Source organism: Bactrocera tryoni, chromosome 2 (assembly GCF_016617805.1).
Source record: "Bactrocera tryoni isolate S06 chromosome 2, CSIRO_BtryS06_freeze2, whole genome shotgun sequence".
Classification (NCBI taxonomy): Eukaryota; Metazoa; Arthropoda; class Insecta; order Diptera; family Tephritidae; genus Bactrocera; species Bactrocera tryoni.
The window spans coordinates 18,501,467-18,524,783 of NC_052500.1; the positions used below are offsets into that span (position 1 = coordinate 18,501,467).

The 23,317-nt window shown below is 34.5% G+C and overlaps 1 protein-coding gene across 4 annotated transcripts in view; it reads left to right on the forward strand.

The window, feature by feature from the left end:
• The window catches only part of LOC120767199 (ras-related and estrogen-regulated growth inhibitor), a 39,776-nt gene that overhangs the window by 1,799 nt on the left and 14,660 nt on the right, over positions 1-23,317 (forward strand). Inside the window, exon 1 of one of the 4 annotated variants that reach the window (XM_040093000.1) lies at positions 8,671-9,498. The exons of 1 other annotated variant lie outside the window; for it this stretch is intronic. The gene's annotated coding sequence lies outside the window, so the exon portion shown is untranslated. Of the gene's footprint in view, positions 1-8,670; positions 9,499-9,639; positions 9,800-23,317 lie in introns of those variants that run through there. 2 more of the 4 variants (XM_040093001.1, XM_040093002.1) reach the window with 2 other exon arrangements.

Sequence of the window (23,317 nt, forward strand, 5' to 3'; positions counted from 1 at the left end):
TCGGTCGATTTAATGAAATAGGTAAAACGGATGAAAAAATGATGAACCAATAACAACGACATTTTGTTACAAATTGTATACATATCTATTACATATTTAGTAGCCCTATTTTTGTGGGAAAAAAGATATATAGGCTTCATAACAAACTATGCATTTAGGAATGGCTTAGTGTATTCATACCGAAAAATATCCAGGCATGATATTATATAATGACATTATTTATAAAGATTATTGATACACATTATTTTAATTCATGTTTCATTTGATATATGTACTCATAAATATATCTATTTGTATATGCTAAAACAGAAATACAAGTATGTTAAAAAGTTTCAAAACAAACTCACCCGCTTGATTAAGTAATTTATTTACATACATAGTTGTATTCAATATATTGGCAGCATATTATTTTATTGTTTAGTAATAACTAAACGCTTAACTTTTACACATTTTAGGACACTATTCTATTTTCTTACAATGTTACTCGTTTCTTTCATTTTCTTTTCAATTTCGGCACTATTTTTTTTTTGCTTTTGATTTTACTTTTCATCTCGACTTTTTACATTTTTATTTCTTTTGATTTTGCTTTTTAATTTCGACTTCTATTTTGCACTATTTTATTTCTTTATTACTCTCTTTTTCATATAAACTACGACACTTCACTATTTTATATTTATTAATCTCAATTTTTGACGATTTATACGAAGAAACTGCACTATTTTTTATTACTTTTGATTTTACTTTTTAATTTCGACTTTAACTTTACACTTTTTTATTTCTTTATTACTCTCTTTTTCCATATAAACTACGACACTGCACAATTTTATGCTACATACATACTTACATACATAAGTATATTACTAACAATTTTTTCACATATCACTATTTTTTCGTAACATTAAGCAAATCACCTTTAATTTTGAATTTTAAATGCTGCATGCTGCAAATTTGAATTCTCATTTAGTTTTTTACTCAAAGCACAAATATTAACTTTAATATTCATCCAACATTAGAAGAGCCCATGCACAACATTGCCACTTTGCCTTTTTCTCCAATTTGCATGTTTGTGCATGTTGTAAATAACTGGTTACGTTTAAAAAGCCCGTAAACAACATTATCACTTTTCCATTTTGCATGTTTGGGCATGCTGAAATAACTGCATGTTTGTCGTGAAATGACATCGTGCTTTGCTTTTTCACTTTGTCGGTAAATTTTGTTCGTGTTTATTGTAGTGTTATTTTACCGAATGCATGCACAAATGCATAATATTTTCAATCGCATTATTTTCACATAAAAACAAATATGCAAACATTGAATTGTACTTTCAACCACAGATTAATAACTATTAAGTAGTTTTATTAACAAAACCTTGCATTTTATGCTGAATTTAACACGAATTTTAATATTTATACAGCGCGCACATTTGCCAGTCGGCTAAATTAATTGATGCGAAGAACGGAAACTGTCAAAAGATGGTGGGAAATGATAGAGTTGCTGCATGCTGTGTAGAAAAGGGGATTAAAACGCAGTCGTTAATGCAGTGCTGATAAAAGCTAAGCAGTTATAAGTACATACATATATTAGTATATTTGGGTTTATATTGAAAATTAAAATTAAATGGAATGCAAACAAGAATAAAACAAACCATAATTTATTTAAAGTAAATATTTGTGATGAAAAAATCAAGTATATGTTTCGGAATATGTGATATGTGAGTTAATAAGTATTTAGATTGCTTCAACTGCCTTATCAACAGCTACAATCCTAAATATTTTCTTCAGCGTGTGCAGCCCTGCTTCCTTTTCTAATTCCTTTTGACAGTTCCGTTATGCGACAAAATAAACATACTTATGTACATAAGTAGTACCCAGGAAATTTGTAGAAAGTGAAAACACGCGTTAAATATGAGCTCTCTTTAAGTTTATTCGTTTAAAATTAAGTGAAACAATTTCTTTATTAAAAAAAATTAAATACAATGGTAAAGTACGCGGTTTGGTGAATATCTTAAATAAAGTTCATTCAAATATGTATGCTTAGATATATGAATGTGTGAAGCACCGTTCAAAAGCCAACGAGATGAGTTGCGCATGTATGTACATATGTATGCAGACGGAATATAGCAAATTTGTCTTTGTGAGTCAAAAATTTAATTGTAATCAAAAAAAAATATATATATCTAGTAAAATTGTGATCTACCATCCAAGTTTTCATTAAAATATTTCTTTAATATTTCCCAAACTGATTTTAACAGAAGAAGCAATTTTCACAGCAATGAAAGGAATGGTAAATAATCAACATTCTTTTATTTTTATTAAAACGAGTAACTGAAAGTTTTGTAGATTCTTTTAAATGTTGGCCGCGGCTACGTCTCAGATGGTCCATCCGTTGAGTCCAATTTTCGATGAGTCGTTCAAACGTTTCGACTGGCAACTGACGAATGACATGCGTGATGTTTTGCTTCAAGTCATTAATCGTAGCGGGATTGCCAGCATAGACTTTAGACTTTACAAAAACAAAAAAAAGGAAAAAGTCTGACGGTGTGAAATCACACGATATTGGTGGTCAATCGACCAACCCAAAACGTGAAATTATCTACTCAGCGAAGTCTTCTCACAATAAATCCATTGATTGATGTGATGTGTGGGAAGTGGCGACGTCTTGTTGAAACCAAATGGCGCCCATATCACGAGCTTGTGTACGTGTGGTTGTTCATCTCTTTCTTACGCCAAGACCTTATGCGGTGCACAGTGCGTATGTGTTAGTTTCCGCAACAAATCCTTCAACTTATTGGAGTTTCGGTTGCCGTGACTTGCTCGGGACACTTAGTCCCGCCACATAGAGCAATGTCACTGCGACAAAACTATGACTATGAAAGCCTAATAACCATACAAGTTTTTTAATCGAATCATTTTCTACTCTTGCCACCAGTTGCTACAGAGTATTATAGTTTTGTTCACCTAACGGTTGTACGTATCACCTAACTAAAACTAATCGAGATAGATATAGGGTTATATATACATATGTAAATGATTGGGATGACGAGACAAGTTGAAATCCGGTTGACTGTCTGTCTGTCCGTCCGTCCGTCCGCTCGTGCAAGCTGTAACTTGAGTAAAAATTGAGATATCTCGATGAAACTTGGTGGACAGGTTTCTTAGTAAAAAAAAGATCAAGTTCGTAGATGGGCGTAATTGAACCACTGCCACGCCCACAAATCGCCATTAACCGAAAACAAATAAAGTGCCATAATAAAGCACTAAATTAAGATATAAAGATGAATTGTGGTAGAGTGGATTGCAGTAGCCAGGGCACATGTAAGAAATTTTTGTTTTAAAGTGGACGTGGCTCCGCCCTCTAACAAGTTTAATGTACATATCTCCTAAATCAAATATGCTACAATAAACAAATTTGGTGAATATAAATCTTGTAAGAACCTCTACCGATAGTGTGAAAATGGATGAAATCGGAGTATAACCCCGCTCACTCCTCATATAACGCTACTGTTAAAAAGTGCTAAAAGCGCGATGAAACAACAACAAAATACGCCAGAGACATTAAATTTTACCACTAAGATAAAATGGGAAAGCTTTATGGGAGACGGTGTAAAAATTGGACGTTAAGCGTGGCACCGCTCACTTTTTGGTGAAATCCCATACCTTGGGACCCGACAACAACGCCACCTTCTTCCCATATAACACAATTTTAAATTTCACTTGATTTGTTCAATTTACAGTAACTTTACACGAATATTTTCTTTAGTGTGGGCCATCTTAAGGGCAAAAATTGTTTAAATCCAATAAAAACCACTCAAGCCCCTAGGCACTGAATATGTGGACCCAATGCTTGTAGTTGACTTTTGATCGAAAATGTCGGTCAATGTGTGATATATATAATTGAAATTAAAAGATAATCTTTCTCTTATAATGGTATGTCTATATGTCAAAAATGGGTTGAAGAGGACCAATACTTCCCGTTGCCCCCATATACTTTATATAAAAATTTTCGAATTTCGGGGTGACTTTGCACCGCATATAGCGGCCAATATGTGAGTTGTCCCGATGAAAATGAGATAGCGTGTTTTACTCATAACAGCGTATCTTTGTACTTAAAATAGATAAATTTGATATATTTTATATATTGGTTTTACACCTTAAGGTATTTCCCTTGGTTTGATTCTTGCATGTTGCATGAGTATAAAATCTTCGGTTACATCTGAACTTAGCCCTCCTTACTTGTTTTTGGAATATATTTTTTAAACATGTGCTAATCCTTTTCCAAATAATATTTCAGTTCATTTTTCTTAAATGACACCATGTTACAATATTTGGTTGCTATATCTACAAATTGTCAAAAAAGGCAATCTTCTCACTTTCTTATGATAATCTAACCTGTAATTTATCATATTTTCAAATATAATTTGGACTCTGAAAGCAAAATGTCCTCAACTCTAATATACCGAAGTTATAATACCCTTCACAGGAGCATTGAAATAGCATGAAAGTTTACAAAAATATCTCTATCTTGATTTTTATCGATCGGTTTGAATGAAAACTACGTGCTATGGTGCTTTAATCTAAACAATGTTTTCGGAGATTATAGCGCTGCCTTGGTTAACAACTCATGTAAAATTTCTTGAAAATGTCCTGCAAAATAAAAAAGTTTTTCATACAAGGTCTTGATTTCGATCGGGCTTTTTGTTTAGCTGCTATATTTTACAGTGGTCCGATATCGGCGATAAGGACAAATAAGCAACTCCCTGTATAGAAAAAGGTCTGTTCGATATTTTCAAAACTGCAATACTAGTTCACGGACGGACAAACAGACAGGCATGTCTGGATCAACTCAGCTCGTCATGCTTACAATTTATATATGTGACCTGGTCTACGAAAAGGGAGCTAACGTGCGAAAACTAGTTTTCTGGGAAACAGAATCACGTGAAAAAGCATCTCATCTTCCATCCGAATCAACTAAAAAGTGAAAATTGATTTTTTGACACCTAAGCCCCCTTTCCGTAGACCAGGTCACATATATATATATGTATATGCCTCAAAGGATCTCCGACATTTCCTTTTAAGTGTTACAAACTTCGTAGCAAACTTAAAATGCTTTCCTTTCAAGGAATACTACCAGTTTTATTTAATTTAGCTTGGGCATTTGCATTAAGGTTACGTATACGCCAAGGCACTTATAAGAACTGACAGAAATTAATACACATTTAAATACAGAAACTATTTAATGGCATTATAAAGAAATCATTTAATATAATAAGACGATTTTATGACGCTTTGCATTCTTCATGTAAAATTACCTTTGAACTACTTATAAAAGCGAGCAAATGACGCAAAATATAAGCACATGCAAATACACATATGTCAGCACATACATATAGTATATATATAAATATGCCCGCCAAATAATGTCATATGCATAAATAGAGTTACAAAAATAAAAAGAAAAAAATTCAAAAAGAAAATAAATAAATAAAGCTTTGTGCACCGCCACTAATTTGAATAGAAACCCATCGAGGTGTAACTGGCGCCAATACGAAGGTGAAGATGCTTGGCAATGAAAGTGTAACGCCAAGCTTAAGGTTATGCAGCTACATACCTATGTACATACATATACGTGAGGGGTATATCAAAGCATTGTATTGTAGCGCCTTTTGTTGCCATGACAGGTAAACAAGTGATTAGAGTAGAAAAGGCATTAATTTACGCAGTAAACGCGTTCAAGTGTAATGATTTTAAACGGCAATGTACCTGGAATAGTACGCCAGCACGCCGCCAACACCACCCAAACCCCCCGATACAATCACAAAAGCTTATTTTCGCTACATATATACATAAATATACATAATCGCACTCACCTTAGCAGACGTCAATTTGCATATACATACATACAAACGCAGCTTTGGTATGCGAGGGTGGTATTGATAGATGAGGGTACAAATCATTTAAAAATATCAAAAATCGAGAAAATCAAATGTTTACTAAGCATGGCAGGTTGGTTGTTTAGATGACTATTACTGCGACACTGAATGCTCGTGGATTGGTCTGTCTGACTGTCGGGTTAGTGGTCTGTAAATTTAGTTGATGACATTTCCTGGTATTTACCTCCAGAAAATTTAGTTGACGGTATTTATCTCCAGAAAATTTTATTGAAATAGGAAAGGCGATATGACGCTGTTATTTTGTACACTTCGTAAACAAATTTTCTAATTGGGTTAATTTGAATATTTTTGTTAACTTGTTGAGTAAAGCATATTGTTGGGAAGACGGAACTAAATGCTGGTTAGAATTTCAATTCAGTGAACACAATTGTTTATATATTTAGTGAATATTTTTATGAGTGTTATGCAAATGATAGCATCGTTAGTTCCAAGTGGATGTTCTTCTCTAAAAACAGAAGAGCAGTCGTGGCTTTAATTTATGTCCCTTTTCACTCGGTCTTTCCCTTTGATAAGTCTTCCGGCTTCCAGTAGGTGGATTTTCGTACGCCTGTCGACCATACTACTGCATCGTAGAGAAGAATTGGTCTTACAATAGATGTGTAGCACCAGTGCATATGAGAAAAAGAAAGCCTCCAGTTTGTGCCGAACATCTAAGGCATTGCTGGCCACTCTCACTCTTTCTTCCACATTGTCCTTCTACAACAGTTTGTTATCTAAGAAGGTACTAGGTACGGTACTTTAGAGAAAGTTGTATCCCATTTTTCGAAAAGAACCTCCTTGGACGGATTTTGTATTTTCTTGTGAACACAAGTAGATCCGTTTACTGAAGATTCAACCTCAGATCCGACTAGGATGCTCAATTCTGGATTGTATTGAAAGTGGTGGTCGTAATACTACTAATGGTGTATAGACACCTACCAGTTATTAAGATGACAACGTTGTTGTTTTTCTTATTGTTGTTGTTGTGTTTGGCGTTGTCATTGTTTTTGTTGTTGTAGCGGCAAAAATCTGCCGAATTAACAGACCTTGGCCGGATGAAAGTCCGGGTCCATACCGGTTACGTAGACCCGACTGTCCTGGGTACGGATGATAACGTCATCCACATATGCTATACTATCTTAGAGGCTTTGCCGTCTAAGTTCCTTAGCAGCTAATTCCCCACTAATTTTCATAGTAGCGCTGAGAGCACTCCATCTTGCGGAGTTCTTCTACATACTTAATTAGTCATTCCAGCGTCGTTCCATTCTGCTCTTATCCTTCTAGAGGTCAAGAGACTTCTAATCCAACGTTGTATAGCGGGATCAACACCTATTGACTGGATAAGATTCAGAATAGATTCCGTAGATTCTTTTTTGAATGCTCCATAAATGTCCAGGAAGGCTTCAGTAACATATTCTTTATATTCCAAAGCCCTTTGGATATTAAATATCAGTGGAGTACGGAGTGCAGTCTCTACCGTTTTGACTTTGAGTTTGCGCTTCCAGGAAACGCTGCATCACTGATGTGCACGTCCAAGATTTTCGCTAACGTTTTCAGCAGGGAGGAAGTAAAGCTTATAGGCTTAAGCTCTTTCGAGTAGGCTGTGTTGTTTCTTTCGGCCTTCGGTATGATCAATTCTCTAGTTTCTCACCACACACATAGCTAAAAATCGCTTTTGGTCATTCTAGTTTATTCTCCGTAATGACTAGCTGGCGTATATACAGACGAACAGAGAAATGGATATGGCCAAATCGACTCAGCTCGTCAAATTTTGTAGTAAAGTTAATTTTTTTAAACGCTGCAATTTGGCCTTTTTTTATTTTTAAGCATTGGTAAATTTTTGGACATTATCTTCTAGTAGAGAGTTTTTTATTTCATTTATTTTCTTCAAAAATTTGCCTATGTATTCTTAAAATATATATAAGTATACCCCAAATTTTTAGAAGAATTGATAAATCTTTGAGGCGATATTTTAATTTTTTTACCATTTTACTGGAACGCGATGAAACCTCTAAAATCTGATATATACGCATAACCCAGGTAGAAAATTACTTCGAATTGCAGTTTTATTTATTTTTAATATTATTTAATATTCCTAAACACACCAGCAATAAAAACTTACCTACACCCACACCCAGCTTTTCAAGAAGCAACTTTATACACAGCGTGCATTATATGAAGGTTTTTTAAAGCTAAAAGTTGGACACTCTCTTTAATTTATCATTCACGTTTTTTTTTTATTTTGCACCGCGGTTGTTTTAATGCACTTATTTCAGCGATGATATTTAATGCGCGGACAACAGGTCCACCAGTTGCACGCATACACATGCTAATATGTGTAAGTTACTGTGTGTGTAACTTAATTTGTATGTGAGAGCAACCCTGCAACCCTGGGAACTTCCGTTGTTTACTACAACTTACGCGCATTTAGCAACTTGTTGCGCCCCAAGCGCATTCTCAGCACCATACCATGCCACATCACACCATACTGATAAGTAAGTATGTGCATATAAACGCGGCGCACACATACAAGCATAGACTTTTGCTTCTATTTTTTGCTGTATTAAGCATACAGCAGCACGTGCCGCCAAGCAACATGTTGCCGCAACATCAGTCGACTACACGCACTCAGCAACACAGCAAAGTTGTTGGTAACGGTGTGTTGACGCTTTTTAGCCTCATCATTCAACACTTGTGTGTTGGCCTGTCACTCGAGTGCTACATCGTGCGTTGGCCGAAGCAGTTGCTCTTGCGTTCAAGTACAACGCAGATGGTACAACAAAAACAAAAAACAAAACACGCTAAAGTGTATTCGTATAACAAAAACATTGTAGTACAACAATGAAATCACGAAAAAATGCCGCGAAACTAACTCCAACTGTAAAAAACGAATGCCAAACCGACTTTTCGTTGCCACTCGTTGTCTGCAATATATGGCAACAAATTCAAGTTCGTCACTTTATCTAACGGTTTTACTGCACTCCAACGCACGCCAGTGGGTCTGTTTCGTTTAATGCAAAGCGCTAGCTGGTTCTCATAGTTGTTGGTATTGTTGTATCGGCGCGCCATTCAACCGTTGTATGTGTTGTCGTGCGCATTGACTTTCGGTCTTTTCAACATCACTGCTGTCGCCTCGTTTGAATGTGGGAAAACAGTGTATTCTTGGCGTATATAGTAAACAAAAAACGGCGATAAGTGCTTAATCGCTTCTTAATCGAGCGCGAGTGCGTACGCATAGGTTCGGTGGAGTTCCGTTTTATTCCGTTGTAGCGACAAATATTTATTTAGTAGCAATTTCGCGTTCGTGTAAGTCAAGGTGGCGCACGCCGTGTGTGTTGTATGTGTTTGTGTATAATTTGAGTTCAACTGCCTGCAAGTGACAGCTGACTGACTTTTTTATATTTACAAAAAAATCGTGAACTTTTAGTGTGTGTCAATATTTGCGAATTTAATTTGTGTAAATATTTGTATAAACACAGATTTTTTCTTTTTGTTTGTGTTTGTTGCTGTTGCTGTGTTTTTTATGGCACTGGCAAAATAGCAGTACAAAAGTCATTATAATAAAATAGGTAATGCGTTGCTTGGTGCATGGTATGAAACATGTTTTGTTTTGCACGCACATGCACACAAACGTTTGCAAAAAATTTCTCTGAATTTATTCCATTTTTTTTTTATTGGAAATTCAAGCATGAGCGCCCGCCATCAATTTTTTAACGTCGTAAAGCGCTCGTAAATATTTCCTGCAAAATAAAATATAACTGTTGTAAAACTATGTGGCAGGAAGAGCGCACTCACTATGCTATAAAGCAAAGTGAATAGTGAAAGAATTGAAAACTTTTCTTAGAAGCAAACTACTGCTGAGGAGTATAAGTAAGTTGATGAGCTAAGTAATGTAGCTGAAGTGGGGAGATTTGTTATTTAGTAGAAAAAATGTGAAGGTTGTGATCCAATTGTTATGAGGTGTTCTCGTGGAATAAATACTGAAATAAGTGAAGCTCAGAATCATTTGTGCTTAGAAAAGCAAATATTTTCAACCTAAATGATTTCGTAAATTTAGTGCGAAATTAAACTTAATAAATACAGACTTAATAAACAGAAGCTTCCAAGAAGGGTCAGACTCATATTATGGAATGAATCACAATTTTTTATTACAAAAACGCACTTGAAACTCAAATAGAAGAAATTTTTGTGAAAAAATATTTTATACAAATTTTTCAGACATTAATAGCATTTTCTTCAATTTACACCCACAGCGGCTGCAGCGTGCTATTTCTTCTTGACCTCAATGTATTTTCTTTGACTTCATTTAGGCAAGGTTTTTCAGTCGACAAATAGTCAACGTCATCATAGGTTACTAACTCATCTATGGTAAATCTAACTAGAATATGAAAAAAACTTCCATATTCTATACACGTCTAATAATTCGACGCAATATCCGCCGGAGGAAGCAGAGGAAGAGGAAGACCTCCACTCTGTTGGAAAGACCAATTGGAGAAGGACCTGCCTTCGCTTGGAATCTCCAATTGGCGCCACCTTGCGAAAAGAAGAAACGACTGGCGCGCTGTTGTTAACCCGGCTATCATCGCATAAGCGGTGTCTACGCCAGTAGAGAAGAAGAAGATGCTTTAGAATCGATTTCGGTTTCGACATATGAGCAGCTAAATTTTTTCTCAAATCTCAAGTTCAATGTTTATCTTTGAATGAAACTAATACCTCGGTGTTCAATTTTCTGTTCTTATTGGAGGTATGCGATTATTTATAGTCACAGTTTCTCGCCCGTGTCTTAAGGGGTTACATGGGTTTCGTCGGGTAAAAAACAGCATTTTTTCAAATATTTTTTCTCATATAAAAAATGAAGTGTTTTTAGATTTTTTTATTCTTACAAACATACACTATTAACAAAGAAATTCTGAAATTTTTGGAAAAAAATATTCTAAAATCGGCCATTGTGACGCCATTTCCGGTGGCCCCTCGGAAAAACAATGCGTTGGTAAAATAACTTCTTGAAGAATCGTTTAAAGTGAAAAAAATCTAATCTTACTTGAACGAAGGAAATAAAAAAAATGGATTTTTGGAATACATTTTTACAAAAAAGAAACTAAAATTTCGTTTCCTTTTTTTTAATAGTTATAATGGAAAAGAAATCCTTCGTTCAAGTCTTTAAGAATTGTATCTCAAAAACTTGTTTAAAATTTATTGAAGATCGATTGAGTAATTCTCGAGAAATCTTGCCAACCGACTTCAAAAACACAGTTTCGAGAAAAACGCGTTGAAAGACGGCGCACTTAGCTTAGCTATACTCGAGCGCACAAGTTCTCAAGGCTGAATCTCCGAAACTATTACTCGGTTCAACTTGAAAATTTAGAATAATATTCTAGAGGTTTTAGAATTTAATAAGACAATAAAAGAGAAATGATTTTTTTAAAACCCGTGAGCCCAAGTAACCCCTTAATTAGGATTTAACGTTCACATTCTGAATACAGAAAGATGGAATTTAAAGCATGAAGACTTAAATTTACACAAAAATTTGCTTTAGATGCCGTTTAAGGTCTTTTTGTTCGTGAAGTAACCTGTAAACTAGTAGAGCGGGTCGATTTTCAGGGAATCCAAAAAAACGGAAAAATCACCTTTACGGGATATACAGGATACACATATATACATATCGGATCATTCTATAAAAATTTGCCTAAGAGACTACGGGTCTAAAACCAGTTTCTCTCAGCGATTTTTAAGGCGAAGTTTGTTAGGAATCATAATCGCTGCCACGAAACCGGTTTTAGACCAACAGTCTCTTATTAAAAGTTGTTCAGAATGAAACGTTGAACATTTCCGGTATAAGTGATATTTCCATACCACACAATGGAATGGTGAAAATGTTGATGTACAGTTTTCAACAGATGCAAGTTTCCTTCCAGCATATTTTTAAGATTGATATTACTTCGTGAATTTTCCTGAATTTGAATTAAAATTATTTTCCGCGCACTGATTTTATGACAGATTTCATCCCCAAAACCACTCCCATGGAGTGACAAATATAGATCTATGTTATATTTATACCCTATAAATGTACAATATATACACATACATACATATGCGTATCAGTACCTTTCACACACTCTAAGCGCATAATTGCACAGATATAACAAAAAAAGTAGGAAAAATCCAATTAACCCAAAAATAACAATAAGCGCTCAGATTATGGAACTTCGCTAATTTTATAAAGGCATGCAAAAGCACAAAAGCATTAGGATGAAAGGCAAAAGAAAACAAAGGCAATCAACCAAAGCAAACTCTGTCTAAGGATGGAATCAGACTCCTTTCTACACGCACACATACATGCGTACACTTGTGTACACATAAAATTATTCATGCATTGGCGCCCATTATATAACACGTTTAAGGTATTTGGAGTTGCTTAAATATATGCGCCTCAATTATTCAGCTAAAAGTGTTAAAAGCAAATTTATTCTCGCAGCTCTTTTCTGCTGAGGCAAAATTGTCAGCGCAACGCAGTCTGTCGCAGGCACCTACCCGCTGTGCTCGAAATTGCCATCTACTTAACCGTTGTGAAGTAAATCATTATTTCAATGTAATATTTTTAATTTATAGCTAGTAAGTGTTTTTGTTGTTGCTGCTTATGGTTAAGAATTCCTGATAATACCACACTTGCATATGTATTAAATTCATTCATATACATACATACTTACACATATATACATATAAGTAGTTATTTATCTATCTCACCTTAGACGCTAGTTGTCAGGTTATACCCAATGAACAATATTATTTATCAATTTTGATGACATCCAAGTCTAAGGATTTAATTGGAATATGGACTCATTCTAGTTATGGGATTTTTATGCTCTTCTTTTAACATGGGAGACTCTTCTGAAATTATTGAAATGACAATTGGGTCTTCGTAACCGGAAAGGACGACTAAACGACCTATCACCTTAGGGTAGGTAGGTAGCTCGAATGGCTACAGCTTTCGGAGGCCTATTGTGTAACCACTGGGACTACAAGCCCCTCACTCTATTGTCTTCTTTCTGAACCACCCTTGTGCTTCTGATGAAGTTCATGAGTCCAAAAATTGTATCTGTACAAGCTCTGAAACATCGTCAGGAAACTCTTGACCCATAGTTGCGATTATTTTCCTATACTGAGCTCCCATCTTCTATTTTATAGTCTCCTCTTTTTCTACCTTCTGCCAGCTTCTACACTAGTCATTATATGGTGTTTCTAGTCTCCACTCATCTTAATATCTTTTCCCCAAATAGATTGGGTAAAGTTCTAAACTGTTATAAAAATAACTAACGTCAGATTTTTTAACTATGTGTGGTTTTTAAGAACTTTGTCTTTGAAATGTTGTTGGAGAGATTATCTATTTTCTGAACATTTTATTCATCATAAGTCAAAAGAAAGGTTAGGTTATACCGGCCGGCTGTCACACCTTACATAAACCTACTGGTCATTAGTAATGTCGGATTGAGGTTCAGTACAATTTCCGATGAAATATTTGTTATACAGGACGTCAGCGCTATTTGTGAACTTTAAGTGCGATTTGGTATCTAATTTTCGTCTAGCCCCTGAATTGCGAACCTCCTAAATATTTAAGACGAGTTCTAGACTGGACTGGTGTTCAGTGTCTCTCCCATGCATACTTCCATGTATCGTCATTACTTAGGCACACCCGTATTACATTTAATGCAAGTAGGTCTCTGATGCCTACTTCCCTGCATTTCCTACATGATCGGTATTACTTATTTTCATCCAACTCGCATGTAATGTTAGTAGGTTTTGACTAGGCATTAGGACAACAACCGTCTTGCAATCCTTTAGAGACCGTGTGAATAAAAAGCATGCGTGTTTTTCTTAGCGACTCTTACACGTGATCTAGGCGATATTCTCGCCCTAATTCGTCTGTCAGACCTTTCGGAAATTTCATTGTATATCGTTTTTAGTGATTTCCGTATTTCCTGTACTGGTTCATTAGGCAGAGGTATGACATTTTTTGCTGTCTCATTAGCTATTTCGTTTCTCGGAATTCTTTTACGACCTGGAATTTATTATATGTGCGACTGCATTCCGGAAGCCGCTGCATCTGCTGTCTCCCCGCTTCTAATGGCATACTCTGATGTAATGCAATGTGAGATTATTACCTTAAGGGAGAGCCTGCTTTAGAGGCTTCAAAAATCGATTTTTTTGAGAATTTTTTTGGGAGAGAAAGAAATAATTGAGCAAAAATATATTTAAACATTATTCACACATTTTTTAGATACGAAATCTTTGATATTCTGGCTTTGTGAAGTAATTGCCCGATGCATCTCGCATGTTCATTTGTCGGACGGCGGGCAGAATGCAGGTCGCAATTTCTATCGGAAACAAAAAATACAAAGAGTTTCACATTTTTTAATAATTTATCTTCTAGTTAAACTATGAAAATTCCAAAAATAAGTGTAAAATTTTACAAATTTTTTAAAAATAAAAAAAAGTGGTTTTTGACCAAAAAAATTTTACTTTATGTTGTTTCAAAATAAGTTCAGACTTCACTTTTCTTAGTTTTTTAGTGTAAATAGAGGATAATTTAATACCAAAGATAACAAACTTTGCCCCAATTTCATATGACGTTTAGTTTTTTTTCTATCCTGCCCGCCAATTAAGAAAAATCGTAAAAATGAAAAACCGAGAAATCGCGCGTCAAAGTTTTCACTTTCTGCCCAAGCGCTAATATATCTATTTCGAATTCCCATCTATAACTTTGGGGACATATTCTTGCATATTTTTTAAAGAGAGCCGAAAAAAATATATTTTTTGAAGCTTCTAAAGCAGGCCGCATACCTATAACAATTCATATATTGATCTCCTATATCATATATCAGCTGCAGTATCCGGAAAGCTTTAAGGTTTTTGTATGAGATTTCGCTGACAGCGGTCCACCACACAAGATTGGCTTGACTACTGCTGTATGTATTACACCAATGCTAAGGATAGGTGATAGATCCCATGCAAATAGGTCACCACTGGCCTTTTTCACTCTCTACTCAACATTGAGTTTCCACATCTGTGTGATGTCCAAAATTACTGCCAGATACTTGTAATGTTTCCTAATTGTTAACTCAATCTCGTTGAGCCATGATTTCCATAGCGAAATTTTGTATCTCCTTGTAAAGAGTAGGATATCCAACTTACAGGTGTTTATCTCTAAGTTAGCAAATATCATCCATAGGTATATGACCCTGAGGATATTATTAAACATCATCAAGCAGTTCCGAAGTCAAGCCTCTCTTCCGGTGTCCTAAAACGTGCTGTCTTTTTCATACCCAGTCTTGTTTAAATGGTTCCAAACGGGGTTACGTGCAATAAAATTAGCTCCTGAGCCATCGAAATAATCCTCACTTGTTCAATTACACTCGTACTTTACGGTTTCCATTATTTTATTGATATTATCAACAAATAGCCTTCTATTAGCTGATTTCGCAGCCTTCCCTTTTTCCACACATAGACCTTCAAGAGAATCAGGAAACATCAATAACTGTACACTCATTTCATATTGCTAGTTTTAGGTATTATAATTCCCTACATTTGCCGCTATAATTTCGGTAAGTAGTAGGTCGCGAGTATATTTTCCCGAATCTAACAGTTTCACATTTCTCCGATACCCATAGTTCCAGCCTGTTGGGTATAATATTGGGTTAGTTAGTAGGTAAATTTTGTTTTTTAATTTTTGTGTACTGTTGCACAGGTAAAAGCACACAAACGCCCACAATTACATACAAACGGGTGCATGTATGTAAGTGTGCATGTTTTTGCGTATATTGAATTTCCCAAACAATAGAAGAAAAAGTATTTTAGCAAAACCGCGAAAGCCGATAAAACGCATTGACAGCAATTGCGCGTCAAGTGTTGTGCATACAAACACACATACATACATATGTATACACCTTGTATGTAGATACGACAAAATAATAAAATATGTTCTAAAAATAACAACAATGAGATTAACAACGAAATTATATGTATTTAATGATTATACCAATACTTGTCAACACCGGCTACCCCATCACCAGCGGCACCACAAGAGCAGCAACAATGTATGTAGTTATTGTTGCAAATGCACACGTGTTGCGTTAATGATTTTCTATGCCGTGCCGCCCATTTGTGTTAGCGGTTTTCGCCGGTGTTTTTTACCCTTTCTTATTGGCACCACGCTCAGTGCACACCCACACAACTGTGTTAAAGCCTACGAACGGAATATATGTATGTGTGTAGTGCTCTATGTGGTGTTTACAAACACTTTTAAAAAGCAAATGCTTTACTTCCCATGACCTTTGCTAACTTTACTGCGTATATGTACATATGTATGTATGTATGTAGCTCTATTTTAGATTCTTAAAAGCGCTATTATACACGCTTTCTAGTGGGTTTTTCTTAATCAATTTGAAATTATATGGTTGCTCTCAAACACAACTACACATAAGTATGTACATACATATGTACGAACATACATATCATCTTACCAAACAATATTATGTAACATTAACAATATTAATATTATTTCATAAATTATTGTGTGGAAGGCTTTGGAATGCGTTGGATTGTAAATCTTCTTGGCGCAAATAGTGAGCAAAAATTAACGAAATGATAATAATGTATTGTTTATAGATATATTTATATGTACTTACATCTTATGACCAAAGGTAATGAGTGGATTTATCAAATTTTTATACTCTTGACACAGTTTGCTATAGAGTATAATAGTTTTGTTTGGTTATTTGTGGGCCCAAATCAGCTATACTTCGGTTTGATGCGGTTTGTGACTAGACATTCATCCATCGGGGTGAAAGCCATTGCAATGGACTTTCTCTCCCACCACGAATTTCACATCTAATTTGCGCTCCTTTATGTGGCCATTGTAGTAGATGCCACTTACTCATCTCAGTCCTTGGGCCGTCCATCGCACTTCTTGCACCGCGGTGATGTCAGCATTTACTTTTAGAATAACATCAACCATTTGGGTAACGGACCCTTTCCAATTAAGGGACCGACCATTCCAGGTGCATGCCCTTAAATCTTAATCTTTAATGCGTTTGCCGTGTTCATCATCAAAAGGGGGGTCTCTTGGGGCGTTTTTTACGTGGCGGGTTCCAAACCCAGCGCACAACCCTGTGGAGAGATGGTTCGCTTCAAGCGGACGTTCTTTGGCTACCCATAAGCCCCAGTACATATAACGGACTTTTTTCCACAATAGTTGTGTGTGGGATATATAATTTAATTTGAGAGATAATCATTTCACATCACATTGACAATAGTATGTGTGCATGTCAAAAATGGGCTATACCGGGTCAATACTCGCTCCCTTATATATTATATACAAAGATTTTCAAACTTCCTGGTGACTTTACAGTCCATATATCGGCCGGCGACGAGTCGATTTGAAATCCGAATGTCTGTCAGTCCGTCCATCTGTCTGGGCAGCTGTAACTTGAGTAAAAATTGAAATATTGTAATGATGCAAAAAAATGATAATGCAAAAAGTGGAGAACGAGTTCATAAATGGGCGTTATCGGACTACAGCCACGCCCAAAAAACGCCATTAAGCGATTAAGCTTAAACCTAGTCCTAGCCCTTATATAACTAACAGCAAGGTTTCCGAACACTCAGCTGACTTTACTCCATATGATTGGTGATTGTACCTATGTGAGGAACCTTGATGAAACCTTGGGAGCACTTTATTGGTCTGTGGCATATTAATTGTATGTAATATTGGTTACAATAGATACAAATCGAGTCAATACTACCCCAAACTCCCATATACTGCTTATAAAGATTTTTGTCATTTTACCTAGTTTTGTGCCGAATATGAAAAACGATTTTTTTGTGCAATGTTAAGATTCCAGCCAATCGGAACAGCGCTCACCTGCAGTTGAACTCGACGATTTCCATTATTGTATCGACATTTTCGCCAATAGAACCTTTGCCCAACCGAAACTAAAATACCAGGTGATTGGCTGTTATCATATGAAAGCCAGAAACAAGGCTTTTATCGAAGTTTTTTTTAGAAGAAAAGCTGAGGTCCATTTTTGACGCTCGCTCAATCAATACTGACTCAATCAATCATAAAAGATGTTTGATCTTACTTATGTCAAATAGCGTAACACGTTCACATATATCTATCTATTAGAAGAATAATGATTTTTTCTCCCTGAACCTTATATATGTACTTATAAAATTCATAGGCCCTTGTGGGGTTAGACCAATGTAAAACCGTAAAAACGCCTAAGTTTAACAACTTATTCTGAGAATAAAGAAGAAGAAATTGAATTTCTCTTTAACAGGCGTTTTAAAACGTACATTTGAACGAACACAAATATTTTGTTTCGACAATATTTTGATACAAAATGACGACTACCGGACCGAGTCAAGTCATTTCAGAGATCTTTGACTACCGATAGTAATTCTAAGTACTAGTCTCATCTGAAGTAAATTATAACACAAGATTTTATTATGAATAAATTTTTTTAGCAGATTAGATTATGCTATCTGAACAATTTGTTTGGAAATTGTAGCATTGTCTTGGGCAATACTCTAAGCCAAATTTTCAGAAGATATCTTGTCATGTTGAAACGACATCCATATGTACAAGGTCTTAATTTAGAATATATAACAATATACTATAGTTGTCCGATGTCGGCGGTTCCGACAAATAAGCAGCTTCTTGGGGGAAAAAAGACATAAGCAAAACTTCAGATCGATATCTCAAAAACTGAGGAACTAGTTTGCATATACACAGATAGACCAACGAGCATAGCTAAACAGACTCAGCTGATAACGCTGATAATTTCTATACATTTCCTTCTGGGCACTACAAACTTCAAGCCAAACTAACTATACCCTCTTCAAAGTGTAAAAAAATAGTAGAAATATGCATCTCTGGTGGCTACTTAACTTCCTTTATTTCTAAAACTAACCAAAGATAACTGAAACCGATTTAACCGGATTCACATACAGATACAGCCTGTATACCGGAAAGGTTTCCAATTTTCGTTTTTTTTTTATTTAACTTATCAAATTAAATTCAAAATTATCTGCGGTTGCTATGCAATTAAAGGTGTTACAGCATAACTTGAAGCGAGTTTGCAGCCACAAATCGCAGGGGTTACCCCAACACACACAACGCACCAGCATAAGAGCATCGCTATACAGCGCACAAATTAGGAAGCAAACCGAGTAGCACAACAAAATCGTACATACTCGTATTTACAATGGCAATAACATTCAACAGCTCAAGGACGAATCATAGCGAATAATACTGTCAAACACACACGCTCATGCAAGTCTTTTCAATTTGGTATATCCATGCTACATCCATATGTGTTGTGTGCAAATAATGAACCTTCATATTTGTATGAGATTTACAGCGCACGCACCTCACTTCAAGCCCTTTCATTTGCTTGGTTTGCTTCCACTGTGTGGCATCCATATGGACATTAATGAACTGAGCACACCTTAGCACACAAACGTACGTTATTTACATACATTTACTATACATTATATACTTACATACACAATTTGGTGGTATTTTTATAGTTAATTTATGTGGAAGCGTGCGAATCAGATTGTGTAGAAATGTAGAAATAACATATGGATTATGTTTATTATATATAAATATATGCTTGTCTTCATATCCATATTTATGTACATACAATCAATGACCTTTCTTTTGTCTGCGCTTTTGGGATACTAAAAATAGTGGTAATATGATTTTGTGTTTGTTTACGAAGTTACCGAGGTATGAACATAATAAGTACAAATGGAATGTAGCAATCTTTGTAAATTAAAGCCATATGAAATAATTCACCACAATTTGCTCATCTAATTTTATACAATTTATTGAGTATTTAAAGTCTAAAATTAGGTTTTGAATAACTCTAAGTAGTCAATACTATAATTTATGCTACTAAATATCGGCGTCTTAAATTAGGATTTATATTTAAAGCAATATCCTTGAAGTTTTCTGCATCCGAACCAACTCAATTGAAGTATACAGTATGTGATAGAGTATCCCTTATCGAAGCAAAAGGTTTTAGAGTTAGCCAATTACAAAAGAACACTCGCTAAAATGATTTTATCTATTATTTCTTTTTCAAAGAAAGTAATGAAGGAGAGAAATGTTTAAAAGTCAGCTAACTTCAAAAGAACACTCGGTAAAATGATTTTGTGTATTATTTCTTGATCAAAGAAGTAATAAAAATGTTTATCATCGTTCTAAATCTTAAATTAACGAAAGTCGTTGCTTTAAAAACACTCAATTAGAGTACCCAACATGTATTAGAGTATCCTCCATTAATGCAAAATACTTTAAAGCTAGCCAGCTACAAAAGAACGCTCGTTAAATTACTTTATATAACATTTATTAAACAAAAAAAGATTAAAAGGCTTTAAAACACTCGTTTAAAGAACTCAATATTAGTTAGAGTATCCTCCATTAATGCAAAATACTTTAAAGCTAGCCAGCTACAAAAGAACGCTCGTTAAATTACTTTATATAATATTTATTAAACAAAAAAAGATTAAAAGGCTTTAAAACACTCGTTTAAAGAACTCAATATTAGTTAGAGTATCCTCCATTTATGCAAAATAGTTTAAAGTTAGCCAGCTGCAAAAGAACACTTTCTAAATTAAATTTAAATAATATTTATTTAACAAAAAAATATTTAAAGGCTTAAAAACTCTCAACTAAAGCACTAAATATTTGTTAGAGTATCCTCTATCGATGCAAAATACTTTTAAGTTAGCCAGCTGGAAAAGAACACTCGTTAAATGACTTTATATAATAATTATTTAACAAAAAAATATTTAAAGGTTAAAAACGCTCGATTAAAGTGCTGAATATGTCTTAGAGTTTTCCTTTTGGATGCAAAATATTTTAAGCTTAACTAACTGCAAAAGAACACTCGCTAAAATGGCTTAATCTAACATTTATTTCACAAATAAATTGTAACAAGCTTTGTTATCGATAAAATATTTTAATAATCCAAAGTTATGGCTTTAAAAACCCTCTGACCGTTTGATAGTTTACTTTGGCTAAAGAATAGAATTTAAGGATATATCTACAGACTGTAAAAAATAATAACGGTGTTTTTAAAATTTAGCTGAAGAAGTTAGAAAACCATTAAAAATAACCACAAGATACTTTCCGAAGCTAGGCGAACACTTTCGGGGTAGCAAGGATCACATAAACTCGAATCACTCATTCTTGCCTGAAAATTTTACTTATGAAATATTGAGTTATGCTTTTTTACACGTTGCAACAATGTTTATTTCGTAATCGCCAAATTAAATTTTCTTTTATTCTGCATCATTATAAAAAGAGCTTAGCTTTCTTTACTCATATATACTGCTAAGGTTTCCGATATAGAACATAAAATAAAGCATTAGAATCAGCTAGCATAAACACTGAAGGACTTCAACTTCAATTTTCATTTTTCACATTAAGTAGTACAAAAGCACATACAAACATCGCTTCGTCTTAATTGCCATTTATTGTTCGTTTTCGCTGACTAATCAATTTCGATTAACACACTTCGCCAAGATTGCCAATTGCTATTGGCTTATGCTACAGGAGCATACTAAAGTATATTGTATGTATATATATCGTAATATATATGTAAGTATGTAGATAAACAGGAATATGTGTGCTAATACCTGGATATGTATATATGTGAAAAGAGAAAGCATTTAGTGCTCCACTTTGTTTTGTTATGTGATATACCGAGTTCCTTAAGGTCCCACGCCTGAGGCGCGCTACTTAAGTAAATAGGACAAAAGCAATAGTCATTAGAACGTGTCAGCGATAGCTTAAATGTAGTGTCGATTAGGTGTGTCAGACTTTCGATTATTTGCGCAATAAAAATAACCAGAGCGATTAAGTACAAACACGCATGCACCAGCACATACATTTGTAAGCTTACAGGATACTTAGCAAGAAATGTTATAACTTGACATATTCGACACATTTATTGCTGGCACTAAAATACGCACTTAGCTGGTAATTAAAATGGGGAAAATTATTATGGCGCTCACTGCTTAAGATTTATTTAAGTGTATATACATATATATGAGCAATATGTATATTTATATACATGCATATACATACATATATTATATGTATATTATCAACATATATAGATATATGCATATATACATATTCATAAGTACATTTCATATGACTTTTGCTGTGCATACAAACATTTTTGAAACATAATTGAGCTGCTCTGGCAGCCATTGACCCGCTGACCTACTCAGTTCATTTACACTGACTGAGTGATGAATATTTTAATGATTGTTATTTTGTTTATATTTGTGAAGCAGACAACCCCAGACATTTACAACCAACATAAACAATGCAAGTTTACATATGTTTGTACATTATATGTATATAAGTACAAACATATATATACATTAGGGTGTGGGTTATTTCACCAGTTAATTATTTTTTTTGCAAAAGCCTCTTAAAGTATCAGTTCATGCTCTAAAAAAGCATCCAACATAAACAATTTCTTTATTCAATTTAAACCGTGCCTTAATTATGTTTCTTTTCCGATGAATATGCATATAAGTAACATGGCTATTTTTGAAATTTTTTCAATACAAAATTCTCCGCTCTACAATAAAAGTCTGATTAATTTCCTCATAAAATCATTGCTTTAAAAGTTATTCGCAGTTAAAATAATGCATCAAATGTAGTAAGCTCATTCAATAACAGCCCGTGTATGCAGCACCATGGCGTATGAGCAACATACAATTTATAAGGCAATTGTATGTTAAAAATGCTCAGCACATTTGATACAAAACTTTAACTGCGTTGAACTTTTAAAATAAGGTTTTTATGAAAAAAATCATTGAGACTGTTGGTGCAGAGCGCCAAATTTTTTATTAGAATGTCCTTATATTGTAAATTATTTGCTTTGGAGGTAAAAATTTAATGCAAAAAATCAAATAAGTATTAACTGAGGAATTTATATGAAAAGCAAAATGATTTGGCCACTGGAAAATAAAGAACTTGCTTACGTTGGATAATTTGTTTTTAAAGAAAAAACTGAAACTAATGTAACCTTTGAGCGTTTGCACAAAAAAGTCTACTTGGGAAATAACGGACACCCTATTATACATACATATATGTTACTTGTAAACAGAAGTGCTTGAACAGACAAAGACTAGTTTACTATTAGAATTTTCGTTTTCAAAATCTAGTCCGAAGAAAACCAGAATTGTCAAAATCTTCGCAATTACTTTTCGGTTAATACAATCCCACCTGAAATTATTTATTAACGAGACTTTTTCTTAATTTAATCTTATTTTATTTCAGTATGTAAGCAGCAGTTCGTT